Here is a 17,176-nt window from a genome sequence, read left to right as displayed (position 1 = left end):
TCCTGATCCATTGATCTATATTTCTGTTTTTGTGCCAGTACCATACTGTCTTGATTATTGTAGTTTTGTAGTATAGTTTGAAGTCAAGGAGCCTGATTCTTGCAGCTCCGTTTTTCTTTATCAAAATTGCTTTGGATATTCGGGGTCTTTTGTGCTTCCATACAAACTGTAAAATTTCTTGTCCTAGTTCTGTGAAAAATGCCATTGGTAATTTGATAGGGATTGCATTCAATCTGTAGATTGCTTTGGGTAGTATAGTCATTTTCACAATGTTGATTCTTCCAATCCAAGACCATGGTGTATCTCTCCATCTGTTTGTATCATCTTTGATTTCTTTCATCAGTGTCTTATGGTTTTCTGCATGCAGGTCTTTTGCCTCCTTAGGTAGGTTTATTCTTGGTATTTTATGCTTTTGGTTGCAGTGGTGAATGGGAGTGTTTCCTTAATTTCCTTCTCATCTTTCGTTGTTAGTGTATAGGAATGCAAGAGATTTCTGTGCATTACTTTTGTATCCTGCTACTTTACCAAATTCATTGATTAGCTGTAGTAGTTTTTTGGTAGCACCTTTAGGATTTTCTATGTGTAGTTTCATGTCATCTGCAAACAGTGACTGTTTTACTTCTTGTTTTCCAATTTGTATTCCTTTTATTTCTTTTTCTTCTCTGATTGCCGTGGCTGAAACTTCCAAAACTGTGTTGAATATTAGTGGTGAGAGTGGGCACCCTTGTCTTGTTCCTGATCTTAGAGGAAATGCTTTCAGTTTTTCACCATTGAGAATGATGTTGGCTGTGGGTTTGTCATATATGGCCTTTATTATGTTGAGGAAAGTTGCCTCTGTGCCTACTTTCTGGTGAGTTTTTTATCAAAAATGGGTGTTGTATTTTGTCAAAAGCTTTTTCTGCATCTATTGAGATTATCATATAGTTTTTATTTTTCAATTTGTTAATATGGTGTATTACTTTGAATGATTTGTGTATATTGAAGAATCCTTATATTCTTGGGATAAACCCCAATTGATCATGGTGTATGATCCTTTTAATGTGCTGCTGGATTCTGTTTGCTGGTATTCTGTTGAGGAGCTTTGCATCTATGTTCATCAGTGATATTGGCCTGTAGTTTTCTTTTATTGTAACATCCTTGTCTCGTTTGGGTATCAGGGTGATGGTGGCCTTGTAGAATGAGTTTGGGAATGTTACTCCCTCTGCTAGATTTTGAAAGAGTTTGAGAAGGATAGATGTTAGCTCTCTCTAAACGTTTGATAGAATTTGCCTGTGAAGCCATCTGGTCCTGGGCTTTTGTTCGTTGGAAGATTTTTAATCACAGTTTCAATTTCAGTGCTTGTGATTGGTCTGTTTATATTTTCTATTTCTTCCTGGTTCAGTCTCGGAAGGTTGTGCTTCTCTAAGAATTTGTCCATTTCTTCCAGGTTGCCCATTTTTTTGGCATATAGTTGCTTGTAGTAGTCTCTCATGATCCTTTGTATTTCTGCGGTGTCAGTTGTTACTTCTCCTTTTTCATTTCTAATTTTGTCGATTTGAATCTTCTCCCTTTTTTCCTGATGGGTTGGGCTCATGGTGTATCAATTTTGTTTGTCTTCTCAAAGAACCAGGTTTTAGCTTTATTGATCTTTGCTATCATTTCCTTCATTTCTTTTTTATTTATTTCTGATCTGATCTTTATCAGTTGTTTCCTTCTGTGAACTTCGTGATTTTTTTTTGTTCTTCTTTCTCTAATTGCTTTAAGTGTAAGGTTAGGTTGTTTATTTGAGATTTTTCTTGTTTCTTGAGGTGTAATTGTATTGCTATAAACTTCCCTCTTAGAACTGCTTTTGCTGCATACCATAGGTTTTGGGTTATCATGTTTTCATGGTCATTTGGTTCTAGGTGTTTTTTGATTTCCTCTTTGATTTCTTCAGTGAACTCTTGGTTGTTTAGTAGAGTATTGTTTAATCTCCATATGTTTGTATTTTTATAGTTTTTTTCCTATAATGGATATCTAGTCTCCTAGCTTGTGGTCGGAAAAGATGCTTGAGACCATTTAAACTTTCTTAAATTTACTGAGGCTTGATTTGTGACCCAAATGTGATCTATCCTGCAGAGTGTTCTGTGTGCACTTGAGAAGAAAGCCTTTTATGGCTGTTAGCATTTGCCTTATGTATTGAGGTGCTCCTGTGCCACCTAACGTTGTTTTGTTAGGCCATTTGTATACTAAGTGGTTTAACACACATTTTCTCTTTTCAACATCACAACAGATCTGTGAAAGTATGCAAGATAGATTGAGAGAATTTGATTTTGCCTTGGTCACATAGCTAGAAAACTGATAATTTTGAGCCAGAACTCAGGTCTCGTAAAAGTAACCCAATGTAGTCTCTGTCTTCATATCCTCCGTTGACCCCAGGGTATTACATGAAGTATTTTGCTGTTGAGAAAATATATTATTCAATATATGTTTGACAGTTCTGAAGGAGTGTGAAACAGATTAACAAATTTAATATTAGAGACTTGACCAATTTTAGGGTTATGATGAATTATCCAATTTACCTGTTTAATATTGGCATTTCTTGTGATTGATGGTCATTTGCTTTCCTTTAGTTAAAATAAGTATTTATTTTCCTAATTATAGAATTATAATTAGGAAATACATATTTAATAAAATTAGGAATACATACATATATGATATGTATTTATTATAGAAAGTTTAGAAAATAAAGAAAAATATAAATAAAAAGCATTCATTGTTTAGCTTTAACAATGGTTTATCTCTGTTGTTTTTATTTTAACTTTAACTTGAAATAATTATAGAATATAAGAAGTTGCAAAAGTAGTACAAAGGTCTCATGTATCCTACTGTCTTTTAAAAATACACATAGACTCATTTACTCGTTCACTGTAAGTACCCACTTGCCAAATTACAGTCATAAGGATGCTTTTAAAAAGCAGGGAATACAGATATGTCACGTGTCATTTTTCATAGATGAATGCATAGTATACACATTTTTGCACCTTGTTTTTTGTGTGTGTGTGTCTGAGTATATACTGAGCTTCCTCATTTTTTTGGTTGCTTTGCAGTATTCCATTGTATTTTTGTATGTTTCTTTATATATAATTATTATTGTAGTGCCAGACTTCCATTATTAGACATTTAAGGTTTTTACATTCTTGTCGTATTATGAAAAGTGCTGCAGTTTATAATTTTGTACTCTGCATTTTTTTGTTATGTACTTCTGTAGGTGGCTACTGAATTTTCTGTTTTATTTTCATCATTATCTTTAAAATTATTATATAGTTTTATTATGGAATCTGTAGAAATTATCCTGTATGTTAATAATTTTTTTTAGATTCTCTAATACCAATAAATCCTACCAGGTGGAATATTTAAAAAAACATAACCAATTCTAACTTTTTAAAGGAGTTTTATAATTATTTACAAGTGATGTTGATTTCCTTTTTTGTAAATTAGTATTGTCAAAAAATAAAATATATGTATTAGCTTTTTTTTTATCTTTCAGAGAGTCAAATGTTGGACTTATTTATTTATTGATTGGTTAATTGTTTTCTAATTCTCTTAAATGTTTTGGCAAATATATTTTTTACCTCCCCTTGCATTCTTTTTTTTCTTGTTTATTTGAAAGCATACTTTTATTCCTTTCTAAGTAATGAGAACAAAAACAATAATATTAATATTATTCGGAGGACATCAGTGGTGTCATCCTATTGTTTATTATGTGACATACTCATATTTCTTAGTTTGTATACTTTTAGTATACTTTTTAATCTGGTAGTTATTTAATAGTCAAGGGATTTGTCCTTTATTGTTTGTTCAAATTTTGTTTTTTTATTGCATTATAAGCAGAGAGTATGGTATGTGGAATTACTACCTTTGAAATTTATTGAGGATTTCTAATTGGCCTAATTTGATATTGAGCTTATATTTACAGTCTTTTTTCTGTGATAAACAAACAAAAACCGTAAAGCACACAACACTCTGATCTATCATCATAAGAAAATTTCCAGTAGGAATTTTTAAAGACTCAGATAAATGATTATCAGTCCCATTTGAAAAGATAAATGTATATACTAAGCTGTTTTGCTTGGTGTTCAGTAAGATATGATTAGCTGTATGAAAAATATATGTGGAAATTATTTTAGGGATCAAGAGCAGAATACAACATAATAAATTTTTGAAATTTCTGAAGAGGATAATTTTCTGGAGTTTCAAAACACCAGGCAATCTCAAAGAAATATATTTATAAGTTCTCATTGTAGACATTGTATGACCAAAATAACGAATATTAAAATTGAAAATTGGAAAAAATTTAGATGAATTATGAGGTATTAGTATTTAAATATATAAAAATATAAATTTGGAAAATATGAAAACTGTAATGGATATGTGGGGGAAGGATGGAGACTGGAAAGAGAGTACTGCTTGTCAGTAATGGAAAAGTGCAAATTCAAATGGCAAAACCATTAAAATTCTTTGTACCTGGTATGCTAGTAATGCTACTCATAAAATTATAACTTGAGCACAATTCGTTTGGAAATCTTTTTGAGATGAGTCCTATCTTTGCCTTAATTTTTATTTAGATTTTTTTAATGTAAATAATTTAGAAGAAAAAAACAATCATGTCCTTGAAAATGTCAGTTATTATAATTATAGCAGAAGAATATTGGAAAACGTTGTAATGTCATATTAACAATAGTTAACAACAGTTAATTTATTAATAAGACTTAATGAAAAAGTAGTGGCAGGTTTACTTTGTGGAGCTTTGAGAATTAATAAAAATACCTGCATTATTACTTTAATTTTTGAAATATAGGACTTGAAATTAGGCCTTGTGGTTATAGCTTATGCATCAATATTGTCAAAGTTTAGAGTGAAACTGGAGAAATAACACAATTGTTCATTTAGTATTTTTTTCTTTTACTAATTTTTTTTTCTTATAAAGCTATGATTTAAAAAATGATTACTAAAATTTAGGGAGAAAAGAAGGAGAGATTACATACCACAGTTCATTCAGAAAGATAAAGGATTGAAATATTTTGGATATTTCCAACCTGAATTACATCTTACCTGCCCCATGCTCAGCTCTCTTTTCATCATAGGAGCAGTAATTCTTCCAGTCTTCCAGAATGTAAAAGTGATAGTCAAAACCAAAAAAAAACAAATAGATAAATTGAACTTTATCAAAATTAAGATTATTTGGAGTTCAAAAGGTACTATGAAGAAAGAAAAAAGACAATCCACAGAATGGAATAGCAGATTGTAAATCTTATATTTGATAAGGGTATAGTATCTAGAACATACAAAGAACTTTTAGCACTCAACATTAAAGAGGGATCCCCTTCCTCTTGCCTTCAGGCAACCCGGAAGTTGTGCTTGCCATGCTGCTTTCCTTTTCTCAGAGTACTTTGTGGTCTTTCTTTCCATCCTGGGCCCAACAGAATGGCTCCTACCAAAAGGGTGGCAAGAAGATGGGCTCTTCTGCCATGAACAAGGTAGTGACCAAAGAATACACCATTCACATTCACAAGTGCATCCATACTGAGGGCTGCAAGAGGCATGGCCTTCCGGCACTCAAAGAGATCCAGAAATTTGCCATGAAGAAGATGGGAACTCCTGATGTGTGCATTGACACTGGGCTCAATAAAGCTGTCTGGGCCAATGGAATGAGGAGTATCCCTTACCTTATCTGGGTGCTGTAGCCCAAAAGATGGAAAGAGGATGAAGAATCATCAAACAAGTGCTATCCAGTGGTTACCTAGGTACCTGTCACCTCTTTCAAAAATCTACAGACAATGTGGATGAGAACTAACTCTTGATTGTCAAGTAGTCATAAAACTACAAAAAAAAAAAAAACAAAAAAACCCAATAAGGAGACATGTAACACAATTTAAAAATAGGCAGAGAATTTGAATAGATATTTCTCTGAGGATGATATACAAATGGCCAATATGCACATGAAAAGATACTTAACATTGTTATCAATAAGGAAATGGCAAATCAAAAGCATAATAAGATACCATTTTATACCTACTAGAATGGTTTTCATTAAAAAAGTCAGCTAATAACAGGAGTTAGTGGTGATGTAATAAAATTAGAACACTTGTATGCCAATAGTGGGAATGTAAAATGGGGCAGCCATGTTGGCAAACAGGTTTTCAGTTTCTTAAATGGTTAATTATAGTTACCATATGACTCAGTAATTCTACTATTAGGTACATACCCAAAAGAATGGAGAACATAACATCCACAGAAAACCATATACACGAATGTTCACAGCGCTGTTGTTCATAATAACCAAAAAGTGGAATTAACCCAAATGTCCATCAACTGATGAATGGATAAACAACATCTGGTATGTTCATACAGTGCAATATTATTGATCCATATAAATATGTACATGTATAATGTATATATGCTTGCATATATTGTATATGTATATATTTACATATATGTATAAATTCCCAGAGTTCAAATCACAAGTTGAAGAATAAATACAGCTGTTGCAGAGACAAATAAAATTCTCCGAGTATTCTTTTTAATAAGAATTATCTATAGTGTATTCATTTAGTGTCAGTTGTGCTTTAATTGGTTTGTCTAATTAATGAAAAATGGTATTGCTTGTTTTATGTTTCATATTCCATATAAAGTAACCTTTATCAAAATAATAGTATATCTTCTGTGTTAAAATTGTTTTTAATTTTACTACTTTTTTGTTGGGCTAACACTATACTGATGCCAGAAGCTTGGCTTCTGTGCATTGGTGCCAAATTGAAACTCGGAAACAGAGTTTTGGGTGAAGTTGAAAAGAATAGCTTTATTGCTTAGCCAGGCAAAGGGGGACACAGTGGGCTCATGCCCTCAAAAACAGTGTGTCCCAACCCAGGAGGATTTGGTGAGGAGTTTTTTGGCGGTACGCGGGCCTCTCACTGCTGTGGCCTCTCCCGTTGCGGAGCACAGGCTCCAGACGTGCAGGCTCAGCGGCCATGGCTCATGGGCCCAGCCGCTCCGCGGCATGTGGGATCTTCCTGGACCGGGGCACGAACCCGCGTCCCCTGCATCGGCAGGCGGACTCTAAACCACTGCACCACCAGGGAAGCCTTGGTGAGGAGTTTTATAGCAGTTGTTCAAGGGCAGAGTCGCTGGTAAGATCAGGGTGTATGCAGGGCCTGGCAGGGCCTGCATTCCTTTAATCCAGGCTCAGGTAATCTCTTGATGAGCTTCTCTGGTTTCTTTGATCTGGCTTCAGGTGGTCTTCTTTGGAATGGAGAATGCTGACATCTTCCATTTGTTGGGGGTTTTGGTTCTGTAAAGAGCTCAAAGATAGTGTTATGTGTATCCCTTGAGGGGGAACCAGGACCTGCCCCAAGGCTGCACTGTTGTTTCTTGACTGCTTCTCCCTTGTCTCTGCATCCCCTCCCTTCCCTGATTAGCAACTGTTTGAATCTGCACTTTGAACTCAGGGAAGGTCATGGAGACTGGAGTCTGTTCCTTACAGACAAGGAAGCTGGGACAGGTAAAGCCTTCCGTGCCCAGAAGCCCCACAGGTCCTGCTTAGTTTCAATACTATATTCTCATGCCATAGAGTTTTGGGGATCATATATATTATCCATACATTCTTTAAATCTAGGTTTATGATTATCAGTGGTTATTGAAAATTTTTTGGTACTTTTACATGACTTCCTGCATTTAGTGTAAATCCTGTTTGGCAGCTAGCTTCTCTGCATGATTTCTCTTCAGTAATTAAATTTAGCACTTCCAGCTGCTTAAAAATTTGTTGGCCTTTCCTGTTCATTTGTGTTTCTTCATGTGTAAAATGTGGGACATCCCCATAGTTTTACTTCTTTTAAAGTGCCATTTTATAGTCTGGGTTTGGCAGTTATATACTGTGAATGGTTTACTTTCTTATTCTAAATATGAATCTAAAATTTTAATTTTAAACTAAATATCAATGTGATGTATATCAGATATGTGATTGCCCTAAGTGACTTGCTTCTAGTAATTGATACGTATTTATATATATTTTTCTTAGAATGTCAGACTAGGTTGTTTGTAATGATGTATAATTTCAGCCACCTGTATTCTTTAAGTACAGGTATAAGCATTTACACAGAACTATAAGTTGGGCTAATTGCCGTAGGATTTAATGAATCTTTTGGTTATAATATAGCAGAATAATTTTAAACATAAGAAATCTTGTGTCTCTTTTTTTAACAGTACTTTACAATTATATTTGTGTGAGGGATATTTTTTGATATAGGTAGTTTGAGAAGGTGTTTACTGATACTACTGAGCCACATATCTGTCTTCAGAGTGTATCATGCTTATAATTCAAGGCCCATTATTCTCCATTACTGGAGAAAGCACTTTTCATAGGTAAAGTAGTTCCTTGTAATAAATTATGAGCATCTACCTATAGCTTACTATTTTTAGATGTCTCAAATGGTCATTCTTTAAAATATTAATGAGTTCATATGTGAACAGCCAATAAAAGTCCTGGTATAATCTTAACTTGTGGACTTACTTAGAATTATAGTGTTCAAACTGTTAATATTTCAGGTCCTTTATTGAGAATCTGATTTTACAAATGGATGTATGGTGTATGGTTGATTAGGCAAGTTAAAATAATTACCAGCCTAATTCCCCAAATCTGTTGTGCTGTTTTATTCTTCATTTATATTACATTCTAAAATACAATTTGCTGACATAATAAATTGATAAGGCATCAGATAGAGGAGTGGCAACAATACAGATGTTGTTGTTTTAACTGGTAATTATCTTTGATTGTTCCTTGTTTTCAGCAGAGTATTAGACCATTGAATATAATACACTAGATGAAAGTTTTAATTTGAGAATGAAAAATTGCATCTAAAAGTAAGTGGTGATTTAAAAAATTATTTTAAAAATTGTTTATTACTGAAATTCATTTGGAATCGCAAGTGGCCCTGAGTAGCCTAAACAGTCTTCAAAGAAAAAAAGAACAAAATCAGGAGCACTCAAACTTCCTGATTTTAATATTTACTACAAAGCTGTAATAATCATGGTACTGGCACTATTATAGACACGTATAAGAGAATAATAGAATTTCAAATCCAAAAATAAATTTGTTCATATAAGGCCAGTTGACTTTTGACAAGGGTGACAAGGTGTAGTTCAATGAGAAAAGAATAAGTCTCTAAAGCAAATTGTGCAGACATAACTGGATATCCACATGCAAAAGAATAAAGTTGATCCTTACCTCATACCATATATACAAATTGACTCAAAATAGATCAGTGACCTAAACATAAGTGTGAAATCATAAACTCTTAGAAGATAATGTAGTGGTAACTCTTCATGACTGTGTATGTAGAAACGGATTCTTAGATATGACACCAAAAGCAAAAGAAGAAAAGAAAAAATGGGTAATTGGATGTCATGAAATTTAAAAACTCTGTGCATCAAAGGACATTATAAAGAATGTAAAAAAATTACCTATAGAATGGGAGAAAATACTTGCAAATCTATATCTCATAAAAGGATCTATTATCCAGATGTTAAGATTTCTCTCAACTCAACAACAAAAAACTAAACAACCCAAATGAAAAATGAGCAAAGAACTTAAATGGACTTTTCTCCAAGGATATACAAATGGCCCACAAACCCATGAAAAGGTGTTCAGCATTAGTCATAAGGGACAAGCTAAAATAAAACAGATAGGGAATAACAAATGTTGGCAAGGATATGGAGATATTAGAACCTTTATACAACTGTTGGTGGAATGTAAAATGGTATAGATGCTGTGGAAACAGTTTAGTAGTTCCTCATAAATATAAAAGAATTACCATGTGACCTAGCAATTCTACTCCTAGTACCATATCCGAAAGAACTGAAAATAGTTACTGAAACAAGTACATGTGCATGCATGTGTAGTTTATCATGTGTGTCATCTTGAGTAGGATGCCCAGAGAGCTGTTTAAAATATTATCTCTGGGTGTGTCTGTGAAGGTGTTTCCAGAAGAGATTAGCATTTGAATAAGTAGAGTGAATAAAGAAGATCAGTGCCAATGGGTATCATCCAATCCATTGAGGGCATGAATAGTGCAGAAAGGTGGAGGAAGAGTGAATTCATTCTCTCTAATTTAGCTGAGACATTTATCTTCTCCTGACCTTGGACATTGGTACTCCTGGTTCTCAGGCTTTCGGACTAAGACAGGGACTTACACCATTAGCCCCTCAGTTCTTGGGCTGAATTACACCACCAGTTTTCCTTGTTCTCCAGCTTTCAAATGGTGGATTGCGGTACTTCTTGATCCCATGAAACAATGGCTTTAATAAATCTCCTCTTATATATATGTCTCTCTATCTTACTGGTTCTGTTCCTCTGAAGAACCCTGACTAATACAATGCATGTTCATAGCAGCACTATTCACAATAGCCAAAAGGTGGAAACAGCCAAAATGTCCATCAGTGGATGAGTAGATATACAAATTGTGGTATGTACATAAAATGGAATATTATGCAGTAATAAAAAAGGAGTAAAGAGTTGATACATTCTACAGTAAACATGATCCTCAAATCTTAATGCTAAATGCAAGAAGCCAAAGACAGAAAAATATATTGTATATATCATTTATATGAAATATTCAGAATAGATAACTCCATAAAGACAGAATGCAGATTGGTGGTTGCCATTGGTTGGGGAGTGGAGAATGGGGAGAAACTGCTAAATGGATAAACGGTTGACTTTGGAGTGATGGAAATGTTTTGGAACTAGATATATGTGGTGGTTGTACAACATTGTTAATGTACTTAATGCCACTGAATTGTGCAGTTTAAAGTGGCTAATTTATGTGAATTTCACCCTAATTATTTTAAAAAATATTTTTTAGTATTTGCACCTATTGAGTATTGCAAAAGGCTTAAAAGAGTTTATTTTGCTGAGTTGCTAGATACTATAATCCTCCTGATTAGGAAATTAGGAGAAAGAACATGTTGGAGGGAAAATTGAGAAGAGTAGTTTAGAACATATTGGGGGTTTGGTTTTTGGGATGCTGCAGATGGACATATCTGATAGCAATTCGGAAATACAGATTTAGTGCCTAGATAAGATATGTTTGGATATTTGAGTTATATTTGGATGTTTTTAGCTGATTCATAGTAATTGATGTGTCACTCTTACTGAGCCACCGATATAGTGGATAAGAAGAGTACCAAGGCATCTTAACAACTGAGTGTTACAGCATCCTTTGGCAAGTACTCAGTTGAACTAATTCATTTACCATTACATTCACGCTTTCAAACTTTAGGCATTGAGTAATTTCCAGTCATCCTATTAGGTTTCTCTGGGAGGCTTTAATTCCCATACCCCAAGTAAGTTATTTCATTCATACTTTTTCCCCCTCCTCAAAACCACGTGCCCCACTCCACCCATATTGTCAGCCAAAGCCCTTAACTCATTTATTGGAAAAGTAGATTTCATCAGAGTGGAATGAACACTGAATCTGTCCATCACCAAGCTAATCAATATATATATTTGTGTGTTAATTTCTCTCGCATCAGAGAGCACCACCTTTTTCAGTGGCAAATCTGTTTGGCTGTTTTTTGGGGTCCTTCCTCACTCCCACTTCTCAAGACTTTATTTCACTTTTCTCTTTCCGTAATCAAGCTTCCTTTTCCCCTAGGAAAGAACAGGAGCATGTTATAATATCTTCCATCTTTAAATAAACTAAAAACAAACTCAGAACCTTCTCTTGACTTTACTTTCCTTCCTTCTGTTTTTCTTTCAGTCTAGTTGTCAAGCTTTACATTGCTTTTCGACATACATTCTCTCTCTTTCCTCTGAGCTTCCTCATGGCTTTTTGGCTTCTTGGCAATCAGGCTTCTACTACCACCACTATTCCCTTGAAACTTCCTGGGATTACCAATGACCTGAGTGTAATCAAAACCAGTATTTACCTTTTTTGTTTTTATTTTAGTAAACTTCATCTCAATATGTAATGCTGTTGACTGCTCTCTGCTGTCTGGACTCGTTCTCAATAGTTTTTGTAGCTTCTTTTCTCTGCGTAGCCTTTAAATGGGGAAGTTCCTTGGGACTTTATCCTAAGCCTTCTCTTACGTGTCTGTGTTCCATTGCTAAGTAATGTAACCTGTTTTCATAGTTCTTAAATACTATCTTTAGTCTGGTAATTTTGGTATTTATGTCTGTGGTCCAGTTCCTTTTCTGAGTGCCAGACTTATTTATTTAACCTTATTTTACATATCCACATGGATTTTTCACAAACATCACGGTACTATATAGCCTGAGTTTTACGAGCTTGATCTCTAGATTCAAAAAGCCAAGGTTTTGATATGGACTCTAATACTCAGTATTTTAACCTTCATAACTTCTCAGTTCTTGAGTCCCTCATTTGTGAAGTGAGGATTATAACAGAGTTGTGAGAATTAAATGAGATCCATGTAGAACATCAAGAACAATGTCTAGCATATAGTAAACACTCAATTATACGTGAGCTGCTATTTTCTTATTACATCATACTTAATATGTTTTAAAAGGGCTCTTGATTTTCCTTTCCTACCAACCTACCAAATCAGAAAGCTGAGAGTCATCCTTGAATTCTTTCCCTCCTCTCTGCTGTACATTCAAACATCCTGAAGTTCAGTCTTTATAATTTGTCTTGAAATTATGTACTTGTATCATTTCTCTCTCTTTAGCTTAGACTACCATCCTTCATCTGCAGGACAGCAACAGCCTCCTATTTTTAATCTTACTCCATTCTCATATGTTTTCTACATATCAGTCCAAATAATCCTAAAACTTGAACGGGGTCATACCGTCTCCTTCCTTACATAATATTTCAGTGGTTTTCTATCACATGTTTTTTAAAAAAAATCCAAAGCACTTATCATAGCTTTTGAGGCCCTGCGTGATCTGACTTCTACTTTTTTCCCATTTCTTCTTCTGCTACTCTCCCCATGTTATTTTGCATTAATCACACTAATCTTACAACTCTTATAACATGTTGATCTCTTTCTTCTGTCAGAGTCTCTATACATTCATTTGCTTAAGAGATATTTACTGAGCGTTGACTGTGTACAAGACACTGTTCTGGGCCTGAGAATAAAAGAATTTCCAAAAATGACATAAATACCTGATCTCTTAGAACTTACTTTTTTTTTTTTTTTTTACATCTTTATTGGGGTATAGTTGCTTTACAATGGTGTGCTAGTTTCTGCTTTATAACAAAGTGAATCAGTTATACATATACATATGTTCCCATATCTCTTCCCTCTTGCGTCTCCCTCCCTCCCACCCTCCCTATCCCACCCCTCCAGGCGGTCACAAAGCACTGAGCTGATCTCCCTGTGCTATGCGGCTGCTTCCCACTAGCGATAGTGTATCTATATGGTAGTGTATATATATGGTAGTGTATATATGTCCATGCCTCTCTTTTGCTTTGTCACAGCTTACCCTTCCCCCTTCCAATATCAACAAGTCCATTCTCTAGTAGGTCGGTGTCTTTATTCCCTTATCCCTAGGTTCTTCATGACATTTTTTATTCTTAAATTCCATATATATGTGTTAGCAGACGGTATTTGTCTTTCTCTTTCTGACTTACTTCACTCTGTATGACAGACTCTAGGTCGATCCACCTCATCACAAATAGCTCAATTTCGTTTCTTTTTATGGCTGAGTAATATTCCATTGTATATATGTGCCACATCTTCTTTATCCATTCATCCGATGACGGACACTTAGGTTGTTTCCATCTCCAGGCTATTGTAAATAGAGATGCAATGAACATTTTGGTACATGACTCTATTTGAATTATGGTTTTCTCAGGATATGTGTCCAGTAGTGGGATTGCTGGGTCATATGGTAGTTCTATTTGTAGTTTTTTAAGGAACCTCTATACTGTTCTCCACAGTGGCTGAATCAATTTACATTCCCACCAGCAGTGCAAGAGGGTTCCCTTTTCTCCACACCCTCACCACCATTTATTGTTTCTAGATTTTTTGATGATGGCCATTCTGACTGGTGTGAGATGATATCCCATTGTAGTTCTGATTTGCATTTCTCTAATGATTAATGATGTTGAGCATTCTTTCATGTGTTTGTTGGCAATCTGTATATCTTCTTGGGAGAAATGTCTGTTTAGGTCTTCTGGCCATTTTTGGATTGGGTTGTTTGTTTTTTTGTTGTTAAGCTGCAAGAGCTGCTTGTAAATTTTGGAGATTGATCCTTTGTCAGTTGCTTCATTAGCAAATATTTTCTCCCATTCTGAGTGTTGTCTTTTGGTCTTGTTTATGGTTTCCTTTGCTGTGCAAAAGTGTTGAAGTTTCACTAGGTCCCATTTGTTTATTTTTGTTTTTATTTCCATTTCTCTAGGAAGTGGGTCAAAAAGGATCTTGCTGTGATTTATGTCATAGAGTGTTCTGCCTATGTTTTCCTCTAAGAGTTTGATAGTTTCTGGCCTTACCTTTAGGTCTTTAATCCATTTTGAGCTTATTTTTGTGTATGGTGTTAGGGAGTGATCTAATCTCATACTTTTACATGTACCTGTCCAGTTTTCCCAGCACTACTTATTGAAGAGGCTGTCCTTTCTCCACTGCACATTCCTGACTCCTTTATCAAAGATAAGGTGACCATATGTACGTGGGTTTATCTCTGGGCTTTCTATCCTGTTCCATTGATCTATCTTTCTGTTTTTGTGCCAGTACCATACTGTCTTGATTACTGTAGCTTTGTAGTATACTCTTAAGTGCAGGAGCCTGATTCCTCCAGCTCCATTTGTCATTCTCAAGGTTGCTTTGGCTATTCGGGGTCTTTTGTGTTTCCATACAAATTGTGAATTTTTTTGTTCTAGTTCTGTGAAAAATACCAGTGGTACTTTGATAGAGATTGCATTGAATATGTAGATTGCTTTGGGTAGTAGAGTCATTTTCACAATGTTGATTCTTCCAATCCAAGTACATGGTATATCTCTCCATCTATTTGTATCATCTTTAATTTCTTTCACCAGTATCTTATAATTTTCTGCATACAGGTCTTTTGTCTCCTTAGGTAGGTTTATCCCTAGATATTTTATTCTTTTTGTTGCAATGGTAAATGGGAGTGTTTTCTTGATTTCACTTTCAGATATTTCATCATTAGTGTATAGGAATGCCAGAGATTTCTGTGAATTAATTTTGTATCCTACTTTACCAAATTCATTGATTAGCTCTAGTAGTTTTCTGGTAGCATCTTTAGGATTCTCTATGTACAGTATCATGTCATCTGCAAACAGTGACAGCTTTACTTCTTCTTTTCCGATTTGGATACCTTTTATTTCCTTTTCTTCTCTGATTGCTGTGGCTAAAACTTCGAAAACTATGTTGAATAAGAGTGGTGAGAGTGGGCAACCTTGTCTTGTTCCTGATCTTAGTGGAAATGCTTTCAGTTTTTCACCATTGAGGACAATGTTGGCTGTGGGTTTGTCATATATGGCCTTTATTATGTTGAGGGAAGTTCCCTCTATGCCTACTTTCTGCAGGGTTTTTATCCTAAATGGGTGTTGAATTTTTTTGAAAGCTTTCTCTGCATGTATTGAGATGATCATATGGTTTTTCTCCTTCAGTTTGTTAATATGGTGTATCACGTTGATTGAAGAATCCTTGCATTCCTGGAATAAATCCCACTTGATCATGGTGTATGATCCGTTTAATGTGGTGTTGGATTCTGTTTGCTAGTATTTTGTTGAGGATTTTTGCATCTATGTTTATCAGTGATATTGGCCTGTAGTTTTCTTTCTTTGTGACATCCCTGTCTGGTTTTGGTATCAGGGTGATGGTGGCCTCGTAGAATGAGTGTTCCTCCCTCTGCTATATTTTGGAAGAGTTTGAGAAGGATAGGTGTTAGCTGTTCTCTAAATGTTTGATAGAATTTGCTTGTGAAGCCATCTGGTCCTGGGCTTTTGTTTGTTGGAAGATTTTTAATCACAGTTTCAATTTCAGTGCTTGTAATTGGTCTGTTCATATTTTCTCTTTCTTCCTGATTCAGTCTTGGCAGGTTTTGCATTTCTAAGAATTTGTCCATTTCTTCCAGGTTGTCCATTTTATTGGCATAGACTTGCTTGTAGTAATCTCTCGTGATCTTTTTTATTTCTGCAGTGTCAGTTGTTACTTCTCCTTTTTCATTTCTAATTCTATTGATTTGAGTTTTCTCCCTTTTTTTCTTGATGAGTCTGGCTAATGGTTTATCAATTTTGTTTATCTTCTCAAAGAACCAGCTTTTAGTTTTATTGATCTTTGCTATTGTTTCCTTCATTTCTTTTTCATTTATTTCTGACTTGATTTATATGATTTCTTTCCTTCTGCTAACTTTGGGGTTTTTTTTTTCTTCTTTCTCTAATTGCTTTAGGTGCAAGGTTAGGTTGTTATTTCGAGATGTTTCCTGTTTCTTGAGGTAGGATTGTATTGCTATAAACTTCCCTCTTAGAACTGCTTTTGCTGCATCCCATAGATTTTGGGTCATCGTGTCTCCATTGTCATTTGTTTCTAGGTATTTTTTGATTTCCTCTTTGATTTCTTCAGTGATCACTTTGTTATTAAGTAGTGTATTGTTTAGCCTCCATGTGTTTGTATTTTTTACAGATCTTTTCTTGTAATTGATATCTAGTCTCATAGCGTTGTGGTCAGAAAAAAAACTTGATACAATTTCAATTTTCTTAAATTTACCAAGGCTTGATTTGTGACCCAAGATATGATCTATCCTAGAGAATGTTCCATGAGCACTTGAGAAAAATGTGTATTCTGTTGTTTTTGAATGGAGTGTCCTATAAATATCAATTAAGTCCATCTTGTTTAATGTATCATTTAAAGCTTGTGTCTCCTTACTTTTTTCATTTTGGATGATCTGTCCATTGGAGAAAGTGGGGTGTTAAAGTCCCCTACTATGAATGTGTTACTGTTGATTTCCCCTTTTATGGTTGTTAGTATTTGCCTTATGTATTGAGGTGCTTCTATGTTGGGTGCATAAATATTTACAATTGTTATATCTTCTTCTTGGATCGATCCCTTGATCATTATGCAGTGTCCTTCTTTGTCTCTTCTAATAGTCTTTATTTTAAAGTCTATTTTGTCTGATACGAGAATTGCTACTCCAGCTTTCTTTTGGTTTCCATTTGCATGGAATATCTTTTTCCATCCCCTTACT

At 34.7% G+C, this 17,176-nt stretch overlaps 1 protein-coding gene and 1 pseudogene across 3 annotated transcripts in view; both read left to right on the top strand.

Annotated features, from left to right (window-relative positions):
• Positions 1-17,176, top strand: part of LRBA (LPS responsive beige-like anchor protein) — a 736,343-nt gene that overhangs the window by 281,652 nt on the left and 437,515 nt on the right. The gene's annotated exons all lie outside the window — the stretch shown is intronic.
• On the top strand, positions 4,409-5,822 carry LOC113625925 (60S ribosomal protein L31 pseudogene; annotated as a pseudogene).

The sequence above is a fragment of the Aethalodelphis obliquidens genome, unplaced genomic scaffold (assembly GCF_003676395.1).
Source record: "Aethalodelphis obliquidens isolate GAN/ISIS:26980383/991018 unplaced genomic scaffold, ASM367639v1 scaffold17, whole genome shotgun sequence".
NCBI lineage: Eukaryota > Metazoa > Chordata > Mammalia > Artiodactyla > Delphinidae > Aethalodelphis > Aethalodelphis obliquidens.
This window is presented reverse-complemented; position numbering and strand designations above follow the sequence as displayed.